Here is a 15009-nt window from a genome sequence, read left to right on the forward strand (position 1 = left end):
GACTCGTCCCAAGTCCGCTTGTCCGAAAAACATTCCGCTCTTATCACTACCAAGAGGGATATCCCGCTGGAAATACCGGCGAGTCTCGGCTGAAACGCCGCAAAAGGATCCGCGTGATCGCAATCGAAGTGAAATAAATAACGGAATGTCTCGGCGCATTTGTACTTCTAACGAGCGTGACAATGTCGAGACACCTTGCCACTTTGATTCCTTGGCAGTCAGCTGCCGGAGGGCCTGTTGCACCGTCTGTCAATCGTGCGACAGCTTCTCGACTGTAATCTATGCGGCTCCTTGGCCGCTGGTCACCGAAACGCACCTGTGCGAAAAGTTGGTAGACAGAATTCGAGCGTCGTCTCTCGATAAGGATATAATTCCCCAGTGACCCGCTTAGAGGCTTCGCAATCAGAACGCGTTCGATGCTTTGAGAAAGTTTCGGGTGCACTTGGATAGCTGTGCTGGCGGCAGAACCGGTCGAAACTGGAGCGCTAGTTAGGAGACGAACAAGGTGTCGGTGCACGTGGAAGACGTGAAGTTTGATTATCTAGGTCCATAAAGGTGCATCAACTGCTGGGTTCACGGAAGAGAAAATTCTGTCAATCGTTTCGGTGCTTAAGGAGAATTTTAAGGGAAAAACAGAGGAGGCGGAGGTCTGTCAATTCAGGAAGCGCTGTCAAAGTTAGGTGGATTGATCAGCGTGTTAGATATTCGAGGTTAGATTTTTAGCTGGTTCTTAATGACGAGTGAAAGATTCGCTTCTTAGCAGTTATTCCCTAATGTTAAATTTTAAACATTTTAAATCACTATGAAAATATAAACCATCGATAATGAGCTCATATGATAGTTATTGAGGAACTTAGAACATTGGCAGTTAAATTATAAATAGTTGCATGCCAAATAAAAGATTCCCTTATATTAAATTTTAGACGTTTTATATCACTCTGAAAGTATAAACCATCTATAATGAACTGTTATGATAGCTATTGAGGAACTTAGAATATTGGCAGTTAAATTATAAACATAAATAGTTGCATGCCAAGTAAAAGATTACCCTACGTTAAATTTTAGAAGTTTTAAATCACTATGAGATTATAAGCTATGGATAATAAGCTTTCATAATTTAGAACATTGGCTGTGTCCTTTTACTGTCAATCGATAGACGTATCTACCCTTCGTGCTTATATAAATACTTCCACTGACGAAAGGGTTAATCTTCTCAAACCCTGGATCGTCAAAATCCGCGTAAAACTTCAAACAGTTTTGAAGGATATTAATTTCTCATTCTTCGAACAGTGACTGATGCATCCTGACTCATCTGGAATGACGATACTCAAAGAATCTAGAAATCCCGACAGTAAACGAAGAAATTCGAAATTTTGCTATTCGCTACCAGGAAAAGACTATAAATCCTAAGAAATTAGCTCCAAAGGTATACACAGACAGCATGCGTAGAAAATTTAAAAGAAAGCATTCACTTGACACCTCATATCCATAGGTTTAAGCCACACAAAATGGTATCTCAACAGCGACTGCCATTTTCATATTAATGTAACTATTCGACATTAAAATTTGCCAAATGTCACCAAAGATGAACTGCAAAGAACAGATGAAAAGGAAAGAAAGAAGATCGATTCTTAAAAAAGGTAACCGAATACGCGCTTAATAATCCCCCAGAATTCCCCATCGCATTGCGTTCTTCCTCAGCCTCGATGCCCACGTGCATCTTCGCGATCCTCGAACCGAAGGATCCGACGCTCGAGAAGGAAGAGAGGTGGCGTATTCCAGAATGCAGCCGGTTAATAAGACAGCCGTGAAACCAGGCTTCGTACGATAGTCTCGTACGTGTCGCTAGGGTTTTTTGCGGCGCGCAAGTCGCGACTTTCGATGGTGACTTACGAGACACTAAATCTTAGCCGGGATACGCAGAATCGGTGTCCGCGCGAGCACGAGTGAGAAATACTTGGGATTACTGGTCCGATCGGTTCGATAGCAGGCGTCTTCGGCATCCGATGGCAAAAGCAAGAATTATTGCTCACTCCGAGCCGGGTGATCGCGCGCATGCGCGCGGCCGCGCTCGCATCCGTCGCGGATCTACTAGGAAAACGCGGCGCGACCTCTGATTGCTTGTGAAATCAATATGGCGGCGGCCATCAATCGAGGTAATTGACAAGGTAATTGGCGCGGTTTCATACCTCGGCGTAGAGGCGCGCGCAATACGCAGAAAAACTGGCGGTCAAACGAAATAACGCATATAGGGAAAGTTGTAGCGCGAGTTCGGAACGCTTCTGCTCGTCTCCCGGGTCCTTCTCCCTTTTTACCCCTGAGTATTCTTTGTATCGGTTCTTCGTCTTCTTCCTTTTCATATCCCCTTTCTTCTCTCACCTCTGACTGGGTCGTACGATCGAATTAGGTGAATTGGTATGGTGCACGCTGCAATGGCGGCTTTGACGAAGATTCGAGTAAAAGATTTTTGTTGCGCCGTTGGGAAAGGGAGAGACTAGTAGATTTAGAAATATTGTATTTACGTAAATTTAAATGTCTCATTTTTCCGAATTATTCTTGCTTCCACGGTTTTAGAGTGGAAGAAAGAATAAATTTCACAGGGTGATCGCTGAAAATCTTAAGGGTTTGACAGAGTCATAACTCGTTCATTTTTGATCTATTTTATTTTCTGTTTCTGGGAGCAGAAAAATGATAGTAATTTGAGGGATGTTGTTCTTCATACATAATACTGAAAGTGATCCAAATAAAGTAATAGTTTATAAAACTTATTTTTATTTTATATCATTCAGTTTTTTAGTGATCACCCTGTACATCGTATTGGCATTTTCGCAATAGAGAATTATTATTTACTTTTTAGCACGAAACAATTACATATTTGATTATATCGGTAATCTTGATCTATTAACACTAGATTTATGGAACTCGTCAATTTGACGGATGGGTTGCTCCAATTATACAATGGTAGCAGATTTAGTTCACTTATATTAAGACTGTTCATATTGCAAATGTTTTTAAATTAAACTAATCGTTAAAAAAAGTTTCCTTCGTTTCCTTTACCTGTCAATTTGACAGGTGTCGAATATGTAGAAATAGGTATACAGATAGCGTCCGTAAACCTAGCGTTAAATACATATAATCACACGTTACCTGTAACTATCTAGCTTCCACGCAAAATGCTAACAGCTCATCAAGATAGTTATTGCCAGAAAAGATGGCTGCTACTTTAAATACGATATTTTCTTTACCCGAATATAATTATCACCTTAAAATCAGCTCCATTTAATGAAATTCCAAGTAGGGGTGTACTATTATTTCGCCACTTTACGTATTACAATTAAATCTCACATATCTCGTAATTCTTTGGTTCGATGTCTACCGTATTCAGAGCAAAATCTTTTTCTTCAAAATCGTCGTGCAATTATCGCAAAAATAAATCCAAGTCGAAGATGGCTGTTACGGCAACGTCAACTGAATATTAAGAAGAAACGGTAGATATGTTCGAACGTTTAGAAGCAGAAAGAAAGGGAAACGAGGAATATCTAGAACGAAGCTGTTACCAAAGAAACAGGCCACGGTAAAAGGGTTAAAGAGGAAAGAAAGAGAATCCGCAGACACGGAGACCGGTGCAGGGAAGCACGTTCCCTCCGTTAATTGACAAACCGGCCGTTGCGACGCGTCGCCAACAACTGTGCCGTAGGAAGCAATTTCATTTACACTGGAAACGAGGTTTTCAGCCGACGAATCGGATCCGTCTTAAAGGAAAAGCGAGGATTTTTCCGTGAAGCGTTTACGAGCAGTCCGGGACGGTCGTCCCTTGCCCCGGAAGCGCTCTTTAATATCCGCTTATGACGGCTATGTTTCACGGTCTGAGACACCCACTCGGCCCCATTCCGCCCCATCAACCCCCATAGTGCGTTTAATTTACGTGTTTTCGCGAGTTATTCGTCCCCACCTTTGGCCAACCCTCGTCGAAGGGGGTCGGTTGCCATGGCGACGCCGAGCGTTCCGACGCCCAATCGTGGGGCGCCTACGATGTCGGCGTCAGCCCTACGAAGCCGTGGAAAGACGATAATAATTGATGGCGAACGGAGAAGGACGGGAATGGGGATGGGTGCCGAGCACGGAACGGAGTTGGCGGTTTTTGTTCCTTTCTTCGCTCGCGATGGGGTGAGCCAAATCGGCACCCTCGAGATTTCTGTTATTAAGCGGACTGCCCTCCAAGTTGGATTTCATTTAGTCAGGTAATCCCGGCTTTTCGAGAGCTTCCTGCCATCCGATCTTTCCTGAGTATTTGTTTATTCGGATAGATAAGTCAATGGTTGCTTCTTCTTTCCGATCAAGGGGTGTTTCAATATAGAGGGTCAGTAATGGGGATTGAGGGAAAATTTTCCGAGACCATTGGAATTATTATTGGAATATTAATTAATTTTCTCTCGATTTTCTTTTCAATCATTCCCTGGTATTTTATTTTACACGCGTTTCGAATGACAATTTCTTTATTATATCTATGATAAAGTTGAAGAGAAAATTTTTCGCCACCATTGATGTTATTCTTGGAATATTAATTAATTCTTTATCGATTTTCTTTTCAACGATTCCCTGTTATTTTATTTTACACGAGTTTCGAATGACAATTTCTTTCTTATATCTACGGTGGAGTTTGAGAGAAAATTTTTAGCCACCGGTGGAGTTATTGTTGAAATATTAATTAACTTCTTCTCGATTTTCCTTTCAACGATATTCTGCACTATTTTATTTTACTTGTGTTTCGAATGACAATTTCTTTATTATGTTTTCGATGAAGTTCGAGAGAAAATTTTTGGACAGCATTCATGTTATTCTTGGAATACTAAATAATTCTTTATCGATTTTCTTTTCAACGATTCCCTGTTATTTTATTCTACACGTGTTTCGAATGACAATTCCTTTAATATATTATATCTATGGTGGAGTTTGGGGGAAAATTTTTGGACACCATCGATGTTATTCTTGGAAAATTAATTTTATCTCGATTTTCCTTTCAACGATTCCCTTATTGTTATTTTGCTTGTTTTATTTTAGACATACTTCGTGTGTGACTTTGTTATTGTATCTTGTTATCAATACGTTATACTTCATTAATATTCTTTTCACTAGAACTACCAAAGGGGTAAGAGTGGTTACTTTTTCGATAACTTTTGTCCTGTTTTTGAACACTTGCAAACGTATTAATATACGTTTATGTGTGTTAAAAGGAGCACTTTTTATTTGAGATGTGCATATGAGCTGCTCACTGCACAAATTCATTAACTCCATAAAACAAAAAGTGGAGAAATGCAATGAAATAATATATATTGTTTTTTAAAATTCCCTTTATAATTTAAATCGAAATAAATATCGTGGAATGCATAAATACAAATGTAACTTTCATCTAACGGTATATAAAATTATATATATATAAATATAAATATAAAAAGGTAATAAATTTAAATTTTACTAAATTTTACTTAAATTCTGATAAGACGGCACTAAAAAGTTCACCGTTATCATTCGTGGCTTGCTAGTGCATTTGAGTTGCATTATTGCAACGATTTACATTAGAGTACGGGGTTAATCGAAGCGACCTGTGAAATAAATTATTTATTATTCAGTAGCGACAAAATTTTTGTCGTTTAATAATGTTAATCTTAATTACCAGGGAAAGTTATTATAAATATAAAAGGTTGTGACTATACCAACTGCTTTGACATTTAAATTTAAGATTGTTCAAAAAGCGGAGTTAACCGATTTGTGCAGTGAACGGCTTATATATTGGGATGGATAATTAATATCGGCTAAATGGCGACGGCTATAATTTCGACGAACGAATGAGTCACAATGGTGCATTTCGCACACGCTTCGAATTGGCAACGAGTCAAGGAACATCGTACGCATTTGCACGTAGTCGTGCATGCACGGCACACGGTGCACTTTAAGTGCGCATAGTGACGCGACTAGAACAATGCGACTCAAATAGTGTCGAGTACTCGCGGAAGTCCGAACGTTTGTTGTGGTAGAAGTCGTCTAGAAATATTTAATTAAGCATCGAGGAGAAGAATAATTGCCACTCGTAGTACCACTCGTTAGCGTTTGAAAAATTTATTGGGCTGCGAATACTGTTGCATGCGAAGTATTATTAAAACTCGAACTACCAACGCAGTCAATATGGCTGGTCCCAGAATTTTCCTTTCTGCAATCACCGAACACATACACCTGCTTTAAGAATAAAATTGGTATCAACTCGTATTAAGAAAGAACTGTAATCGATATATTCACTCGTATTCATCGTATTGCTGAAATTACTATAATCTTTGCACGTTTTAATTAGGTACCCATTAAAGATCGGTAGTTCTAGTGTTAACTATTATCAATCATCTATACTTAATATATACTCGAGAGAAATTATATGGAAGAGATTCCATGCATAGGCCATTCGCATAGGTTAACTTAACAGCTCCTAACATCTGTTATTATGTCAACAAGACTGTGTCAAGTGTAATATATCTGACAGTACACAGAACTTTCGCAGATCATAACTTCTTTAACGGAAAAGAGAGTTCCATACGTCCATTCTTTCAAACTCTGACACGAAATCCATTCGCGAAACCGTGATAAAGAATAATGTCGATCTTCTGGATAAGCTACATTAAGTCTCTAAACGATGCCAAGACACCAACACCCAATCTTCCTTGCCTTAATATCAATTCCTAGACGTGATAAACTATTTATTTATGATAATAGAAAATTTGGCTCAAGTCATTTAGAGATCCGAAGAACCCAGAACCCAGTTGCGAAACCATGATCCAAACTTTCCTGTCCCTATCTCAGCATCCAGATTGGTAATCAATCAAATACGATTATCCTTTGACTAAACATTTACCTCGAATCATTTAAAGTTTCATTCCAGTCATAGAACTACGATCCAGATCTCTCGGTCCCTATTCTAAAACTCAGATTGGACATCTAATTAGACATAGTAATACTCTATCTGAAGATTTGTCCTGATTCATACAAAACTCTCGAGGATGCAGGTTCCAGTCACGGAATCGTGATCCAGACTTCTCTGTCCCGATCTGAGGACTTAGATTGGTAACTAATAATTCGCTATGATTCTCCAACTAAAAATTTACCTCGAATCATCTAAAGTTCTTAAAATTGCAGGTCCCAGTCATGGAACTACGATTTAGACCACCCTGTCCCTACTTCAGCACTCATATTGGTAACTGATAATTCGCTATGATTTTTCAACTAAAAATTTACCTCGAATCATCTAAAGTTCTTAAAATTGCAGGTCCCAGTCATGGAACTACGATTTAGACCACCCTGTCCCTACTTCAGCACTCATATTGGTAACTGATAATTCGCTATGTTCCTCTAACTAAAAATTTACCTCGAAACATCTAAAGTTCTCAAAATTGCAGGTCCCTGTCAGGAAACAGTGATCCAGACTTTCCCATTTGGATCTCAGCATCCAGATTGGTAACTAATAACTAGCGATGATCCTCTAACTAAAAATTTACATCGAATTACCTAACATTCTCGAAATTCCACGTTCCTGTTACGAATCCATGATACAGGCATCTCTGTCCCAATCTCGGCATCTAGATTGGTAATTAAGAACTCGCGATGATCCTCTACCTAAAAATTTAACTCGAATCACCTAAAGTTCTCGAAATTGCAGGTCCCAGTCACGAAACCGTAATCTAGGCATCTCTGTCCCGACTTCAGCATTCAGATTGGTAACTAATAGTTCGCTATGATCCTCTAACTAAAAATTGACCTCGAATCACTCAAGATTCTCGAAATTGCAGATCTCAACCACGAAACCGTGATCCAGACTTCTCTGTCCCGACCTCAGCATACAGATTGGTAACTAGTAACTCGCGATGATCCTCTACCTAAAAATTTAACTCGAATCACCTAAAGTTCTCGAAATTGCAGGTCCCAGTCACGAAGCCGTGATCCAGACACTCCTGTCCCGATCTCGGCTCGCAGATGAGGCAAGTAGTGAGTCGTGGTGATGGCGGGCGCGAAGGGAAGACGGAAAGGGAGGGTCCCGCGGGCTGCATACCGCTCGGCCAAAGTAGTGCAAACAGAAGCTGAAGTATCAGCACGCGCGGCACGCTACTTGCGCGGCGAATGCAGCCGAGGGAACTGGAACATCGGGCTGCCAGCTCCCGATTCGGACTCGATGTAACACGCAGGCACGTATACAGAAACGAAAGCGATCGCGAGGACGCGCGTAACAAGCGTCGTGGACCGGGCCTAGAGGAGAAAGAGACGCAGCCCCTGGACCGCGAGCCACCCGGGCTATGCAACGCTGAAATTCCGGCGACTTGTGGTGTCACTCGCCGAATTCCATTCGGCCTACGAAGACGACCGGCCGATTTCCTGCCTCCCCCAGACCTACGTCGTCTCTCTTCCTCCATCACCGACTCCGGCTATTCGTTTTTCGATCGCGGATACCTTAACGAGCAGCGCTGATCGATGCGAAACGGTCGGCCCCCGATCGAGATGCAGATAGGATGATTGCTCTTTGCCAATCAGCTCTTCCTTTTGATCTAGCCCTCGAACTCTCTGGACCAAGCATCGTGAGACGCGTTCTGGGTTCAGTCTATTCTTGCCACTGCGGACGTGGCAATTTGTTTAGGCGATTGTTGGCTTCGAGCTGCGTTTTAATTGGGGAAACGACAGAGGATAGAGGTGCTGGCTTTTGCTGGTAGCTTTTGAAGGTGAGTAGGTGATGGTGGGATGTTAGAGAGGATGGATGATTAGATTGTACTCCTTTGTACTGGCATACTGATCTTATGCTGTTCCATTGCACGCTTATTACAACTTATGGTAGGACAAAGTGGTAGACGGAGGCTAGAATATTGTGTAAATCTCAGGGAAAGTGGAAGAAAGAGTGAGACTGATATCAAAACAATTTATTAGGCGTAGGTGTATTGTAATACAAGTTAGGAGTCAAGTCTGAAGCCAAGATTAAAGCGATAGCATTGATTACCAAATTTTAAATCAGAAGTGGAAGATTTAATTTAAACAAATTTTGGTGCATTCAATGATAGATTTAATCCTACTAGAAGAAGGCTAGAATATTGTATAAATCTCAGAGGAAATGGAACAGGGAGGGAAACTAATGTTAAAAAATTTTGTTACACCTAGTTTTACTATAATATAAGTTAGGAGTCAAGTTTAAAGCCAAGATTAAAGCGATAGCATCGAGTACCAAATTTTTAATCAGAAGTGGAAGATTTAATTTAAACAAATTTTGGTGCATTCAATGATAGATTTACTCCTACTAGAAGAAGGCTAGAATATTGTACAAATCTCAGAGAAAATGGAACAGGGAGGGAAACTAATATTCAAAAATTTATTACATCTAGTTGTACTGTAATACAAGTCAGGAGTCAAGTCTAAAGCGAAGATGAAAGCGATAACGTTAAGTAACAAATTGTTAGTCAGAATTGGAAGATTTAATTCAAACAAATTTTGGTGCATTCAACGATAGAGTTAATCCTACTTCTTCAGGAACAGTAGTATTCCAGACTCCAAAAGTCACCATTTCATCTGTCTAACATTTCAACTATTATAATAACAAATATACCAAAAAATTCGTGCAGACTCTACTCCTATTTATATTTTTATTTATACTTATACAGTTATTATACAGTTATTATAATTATAATTATATTTATATTTCACTTCTCCACGTATGACAATCTTCATCATACTCTGCGCGTAAGAGTAACCAGGTCCAATTCTGATTGCAGAAGTAACCGAATAATCCAGAATCGAAATTCTCGAACTGAAAAATATGTCAGAAGAATATATCATCGGCTTGGGACCTAGTTCCTCGCTTCTCTGTAACGATCCTCTGGCAATTTTCTTAAAAGAACTGGCATTCCAGTATCCTGCGATGTTTAGTCCCCCATTGGAGGTTGGTCGGAGGCAGCCAGCGGCCATCGATTCGGCGCGAAGTAGCAGCCGATTCTATCGGGCTTAATCGGTAACTGATCGCATGCAAATCCGTGGTGTTTCTCGCCACGAAAGCCGGTCGACACCGAGGGAAGGATGAAGAAGAGAGGGGAAAAAAGAAGGGACGGAAGGAATCGTTCCCTTGGCTCTCGACCAAAGCGAGAGTGGTGATCAGCTGCGTGAGATAAAATCTTTACTTCTTTCCTGCTGTCCCTGCGCCGGCCCACGATCTCAATACAGGCTTGCTTCGTTCTTTCAGCCGGGCCGACAGGCCCGGTCGGTCACGATCACAAACGAAAGCCAGCTTGTAATTGTCTCGTAAATTCCGAGTATCGGTTTAATAGAATATGATAAAAACCGGCGACGAACCGATGAATTCGAGAAATTCGTTTCTTCTTGCGACGAACCGCGAACGAGCGGCCTCGCTCTCCACTTTTCTTACGCGAAATCAGATCAATCGAATTAATTCGAATTCCGTGATTACTCGCGAATACGCTGCAATTTAACGGTAAGAAGGGTGGCTCTGGATGTGTATTTGTTGTAAGAATAAAGGGCCTCTTTTTAGCTTGATATTTAATATCGTGTAATTTATATAATTTTATATGCGAATTGACTATGTAGCGTGGTTTTTAATTTTTATTACGAGGAATGAGATCAATTGCGTTAATTGGAAGGTCGTGATTATTTACCAATGGGTATTTATTTTATAGAAAACATTTAAAGTAGAAATTATAGATTATATATTGTCCCAAAATTCACGCAAGATTTAAATTTGGCGCCATTTGTGTGACAAAGTGTTGACTACGAAAAGGAAAATATAGCGTGACAGCGTACAGTTCAGGGTTATTCAAAATGGAGGGCTTTTTGGAAGAACAACGCGTCTTCGCTGTTGAGCAATATTTACAATTCTTGCGTGAATTTTCTGGCACCCATTATTTTTAAATTTTCTTATTTAATACTAAGTATATGCTTAACGTGGTAATATACACAACTAAGTATTCGTGATTACTTACAAATGGGTACTTATTTTATACAAAGTATTTAAAATAGAAATTATAGTGTCCCAAAATTCATGCAAGATTTGAATTTGGCGCCATTTGCGTGACAAAGTGTTGATCAAGAAAAGGAGAATATATAGCGTGACAGCGTACAGTTCAGGGTTATTCCAAGTGGAGAGCTCTTTGGAAGAACGACGCGTCTTCGCTGTTGAGCAATATTTACAATTCTTGCGTGAATTTTGGGACACCCATTAGTTTAAAATTTTCTTATTTAATACTAGGTATATAATTAACGTGATAATATATACGAACTGAGTATGGAACTTCACTCACTGTGTTCATTGAATTAATTTGAGTACCTTAATTACTCACAAATGGATAATAATTTAACGATAAGAAGAATACATTGGAATTCATTAATTATAAGAATAAAAATAATTTTAAAAATTGAATTATTTAATAATATATAATTCATATAATATTCCATACTAATTAAATATGGAGTTTCAGTGAAATTCTTCAATGAATCACTCAGTGTGTGTCGCAAATATACAGTCATAGAAAAATTTCGACATTAAATCGCAATACACCAATTATAAGAGTAAGAAATTTAAAAAATATTGATTCTTCGGTACAGTATAATTAATCAAATATAATATCCGAGTTGAAAATATCATCATAATTCTGCATACGTGAGTTACAATGATTTCTACCATTGAAGTTTCCAGATAAATCTCGGAGTGAGACGAATAAATCCAATTTTCTTATTCATCGACTCCCTACAAATTACTTTTTCGTTGCCATCTAATTGCTGTACACGAAGCAAATTTTCCCGTACTTTATTCTCTGAACGCCGCATTCCAGCTAATACTTAGCTCGCGTTGTTAATGTTTCGCCAATCGAACTCGACAAGCGTCGGAACGATTAAATTTCCAACGCAACGCGATCGGAGCCACCGGTTCATGCACTGCGATGCCATTACACCAGGAGTATCTCAACTATTCCGTTGCACCTTGCATTGCTGCGCTTGCTCCAGTTATAAGAATACTTCTGCTCGCCTACACGCTGCCTTTTATCTTCCACCGCCAACTATTCTAATTCGCCTGATCGTTGCAACAGACCGACACGATCGGACACCATCGCGATCCTCGCAGATCGCGACGCCATTACGGTCCCGCTGAATTATTCGCGTAACGAGAAATCGAAAGATTGGGTGACTCGTTTGCTAGGCCGAAGGCGAACGTTATGCAAGGACAATGAGAAGCACGATTAGCGTGCCAGTGATTGATAAGGGCGGAAAGACAGGAGGTTGGCCAACGACGGTTCGCTTCCTTTTGCCAGCCAAATGATAAATCAACGTCGCGCGAGCGAAGGGTGCCGAGATAACGCGACATTGAAGCTTTGCACGCGGATGGACATACGGTATTCGTAACATTGTATGCATATTAGACAGCTGGCCAATGGCCGAGGAAACGGACCTTCCATAGTGGCCGACATTGCACTTGCATGTCAAAAGTCTCGCAAGTTGCGCTGTCCGCGACATCTGCATTGCGCAACCGTTCTGCCTCCGTCGAGGTAGACTCGTTTGACAGTAAATCGACCGAAAGTATAGGAACATGGTTAAATCACCCGGTGAATGAAAGAAAATGTGAGGAAATGGTATGATACGAGATATTGCAAGTCGTCAGAAAGTTTCTTCTTGCTCAATTATATTCTTTTGTTACAGAATTGAGATTTTGTGCCGATTTTGAAGACCGACGCTGCTAAGTTCGATAGAGGCAATTGAAGGATCTTGATAACAATTACGAGGATGAATTTCGACGACGTGCGACATCCTGTGTATCATATTCTTCGGATACAAGGAGTAAATTATGGATCAATTTTGGCGACAACTTTGCGCATTTGGCTGGTGGCAATTGGACGAGTATGAGGATAAGATCTCAGAATTTTGACGGAGGGAGAATTTCACCGTTGGAAGGATTTTATCTAATATAAGTTAGTTTTATAAGGAAACCAAAAATGTAACAAATAATTGGAAACAGTTATTTGATAGATTTAAGTATCGCAATTTGTACTATGTTTAGTATTAAGTTTATATGCATGCTAGGTATGTTAAGTAAGTTAAGTATGTTAGGTTAGCTTTATAAGAAAACCACGAATGTAACAAATAATTGGAAACAATTATTTGATAGATTTAAGTATCGTGATTTGTACTATAATTAGTATTAAGTTTATATGTATGCTAAGTATGTTGAATATGTTGAGTGCGTTAAGTATGTTAAATATGTTAAGTATATGAAGTATGGTAAGCGTGTTAAGTGTGTTGTGTATGTTGAGTGTGTTAAGTATGTTAAATATGCAAAGTTTGTAAAGTATATTAAGTGTGTTAAGTATGTTGAGTATGCTAAGTGTATTCAGTACGTTAAATATGTTAAGTTTGTAAAGTATGTTAAGTGTATTAAGCATGTTGAGTAGGTTGAATATACTGAGTACGTTAAGTATGTTCTATAGCTTACATATAGTTCCTTAGCTTTATAAGAAAACCACAAATATAACAAATAATTGGAAACAATTATTTGATAGATTTAAGTATCGTAATTTGTACTATGCTGAGTATTTAATTTATATGTATGCTAAGTATTTTAAGTGTGTTAAGTATGTTGAATGCGTTAAGTATGTTAAATATGTTAAGTTTGTAAAGTATGTTAAGTGTGTTAGGTATGTTGAGTATGCTGAGTGTGTTAAATATGTTAAATATGTTAAGTTTGTAAAGTATGTTAAACATGTTAAATATGTTAAATATGCTAAGTATGATGAGTATGTTGAGTATGCTGAGTACGTTGTGTATGTTGAGTATGCTGTGTACGTTGAATATGTTGACTATGTTAATAATGTTAAGTAAGCTCAATATGTTAAGTATGTTAAATATATTGAGTATATTGAGTATATTGAGTATGTTGAGTATATTGGGTATGTTAGGAATGTTAAGTATGTTAAATATGTTGAGTATGTCTATTTTATGTATTATATGCAATTATGAATAAATATATTGTTTAGAAAAATATATTATGTACTTTTTATTTAAAAAAATACTTAAAATATCCAGAATCCTGATTCCTTATCCTGTAAAAGGACGAAAATTCCTTTAAAAATATCCTTAATTGGCGAAAATTCCTGTAATATGACGTCAAATTACAACTGTCAATATTCTAAGAGGCATTACATGTCGCCAAAGTTGGTTGAAAATCACGATTTTGTATCAGGAGAACATAATAAGTAAGGAAGTCGTTCGACTCCAGAATTCCGAGAAGTGACGTCACATTCTTGGAATTGCCCGAGGCGGAATTTACGAACTTTGGTCGACAAAGTTGGTCGAAAATAGCGATTTTGTATCAGGAGAATATGATATGCGAGGAGGTCGTTCAACTCGAGAATTCCGAGAAGTGACGTCATTTTCCTGGAATTTGCCCGAGGCGGAATTTACGAACTTTTGTCGACAAAGTTGGTCGAAAATCACGATTTTGTATCAGGAGAATATGATACGTGAGGAGGTCGTTCAACTCGAGAATTCCGAGAAGTGACGTCATTTTCCTGGAATTTTCCCGAGGCGGGATTTACGAACTTTTGCCGATAATGTTGGTCGAAAATTGAGATTTCGAAAGAAATCGAAACTTTTAAAAGATTAAGGATCACGATTGTGAATATTGGATGTATTTTTTTTAAATAAACGTATACGATATATTTCTTTAAATAAAATATTTATTTTTTATTCCACATAGTACATAAAATAGACATAATATACAATATTTTTTACAATGTTTTACATACAATTAAATGAAGTATACATAAAAATTACTATTCTATCCTTTTTAAATCTATGTAACTTAACATACTTAATATACTCAACATATTTAACATACTTAACACACTTAACACACTCAACATACTTTACAAACTTAACATATTTAATATACTTAATACAGTCAACATATTTGACATTCTTAACATTCTCATCATA

General features: G+C 38.6%; 1 long non-coding RNA gene across 1 annotated transcript; it reads left to right on the forward strand.

Moving 5' to 3' along the window:
• The first annotated feature begins 6967 nt into the window (after positions 1 to 6967).
• On the forward strand, positions 6968 to 7357 carry LOC108552794 (uncharacterized). The gene is made up of 3 exons (XR_001890589.1): positions 6968 to 7107; positions 7180 to 7237; positions 7310 to 7357. It is a non-coding gene; the product is annotated as an uncharacterized LOC108552794 (long non-coding RNA).
• The last annotated feature ends 7652 nt before the right edge of the window (positions 7358 to 15009 follow it).

This window comes from Eufriesea mexicana, unplaced genomic scaffold, assembly GCF_001483705.2.
Source record: "Eufriesea mexicana isolate 0111107269 unplaced genomic scaffold, ASM148370v2 scaffold10, whole genome shotgun sequence".
In the NCBI taxonomy this organism is placed as follows: Eukaryota; Metazoa; Arthropoda; class Insecta; order Hymenoptera; family Apidae; genus Eufriesea; species Eufriesea mexicana.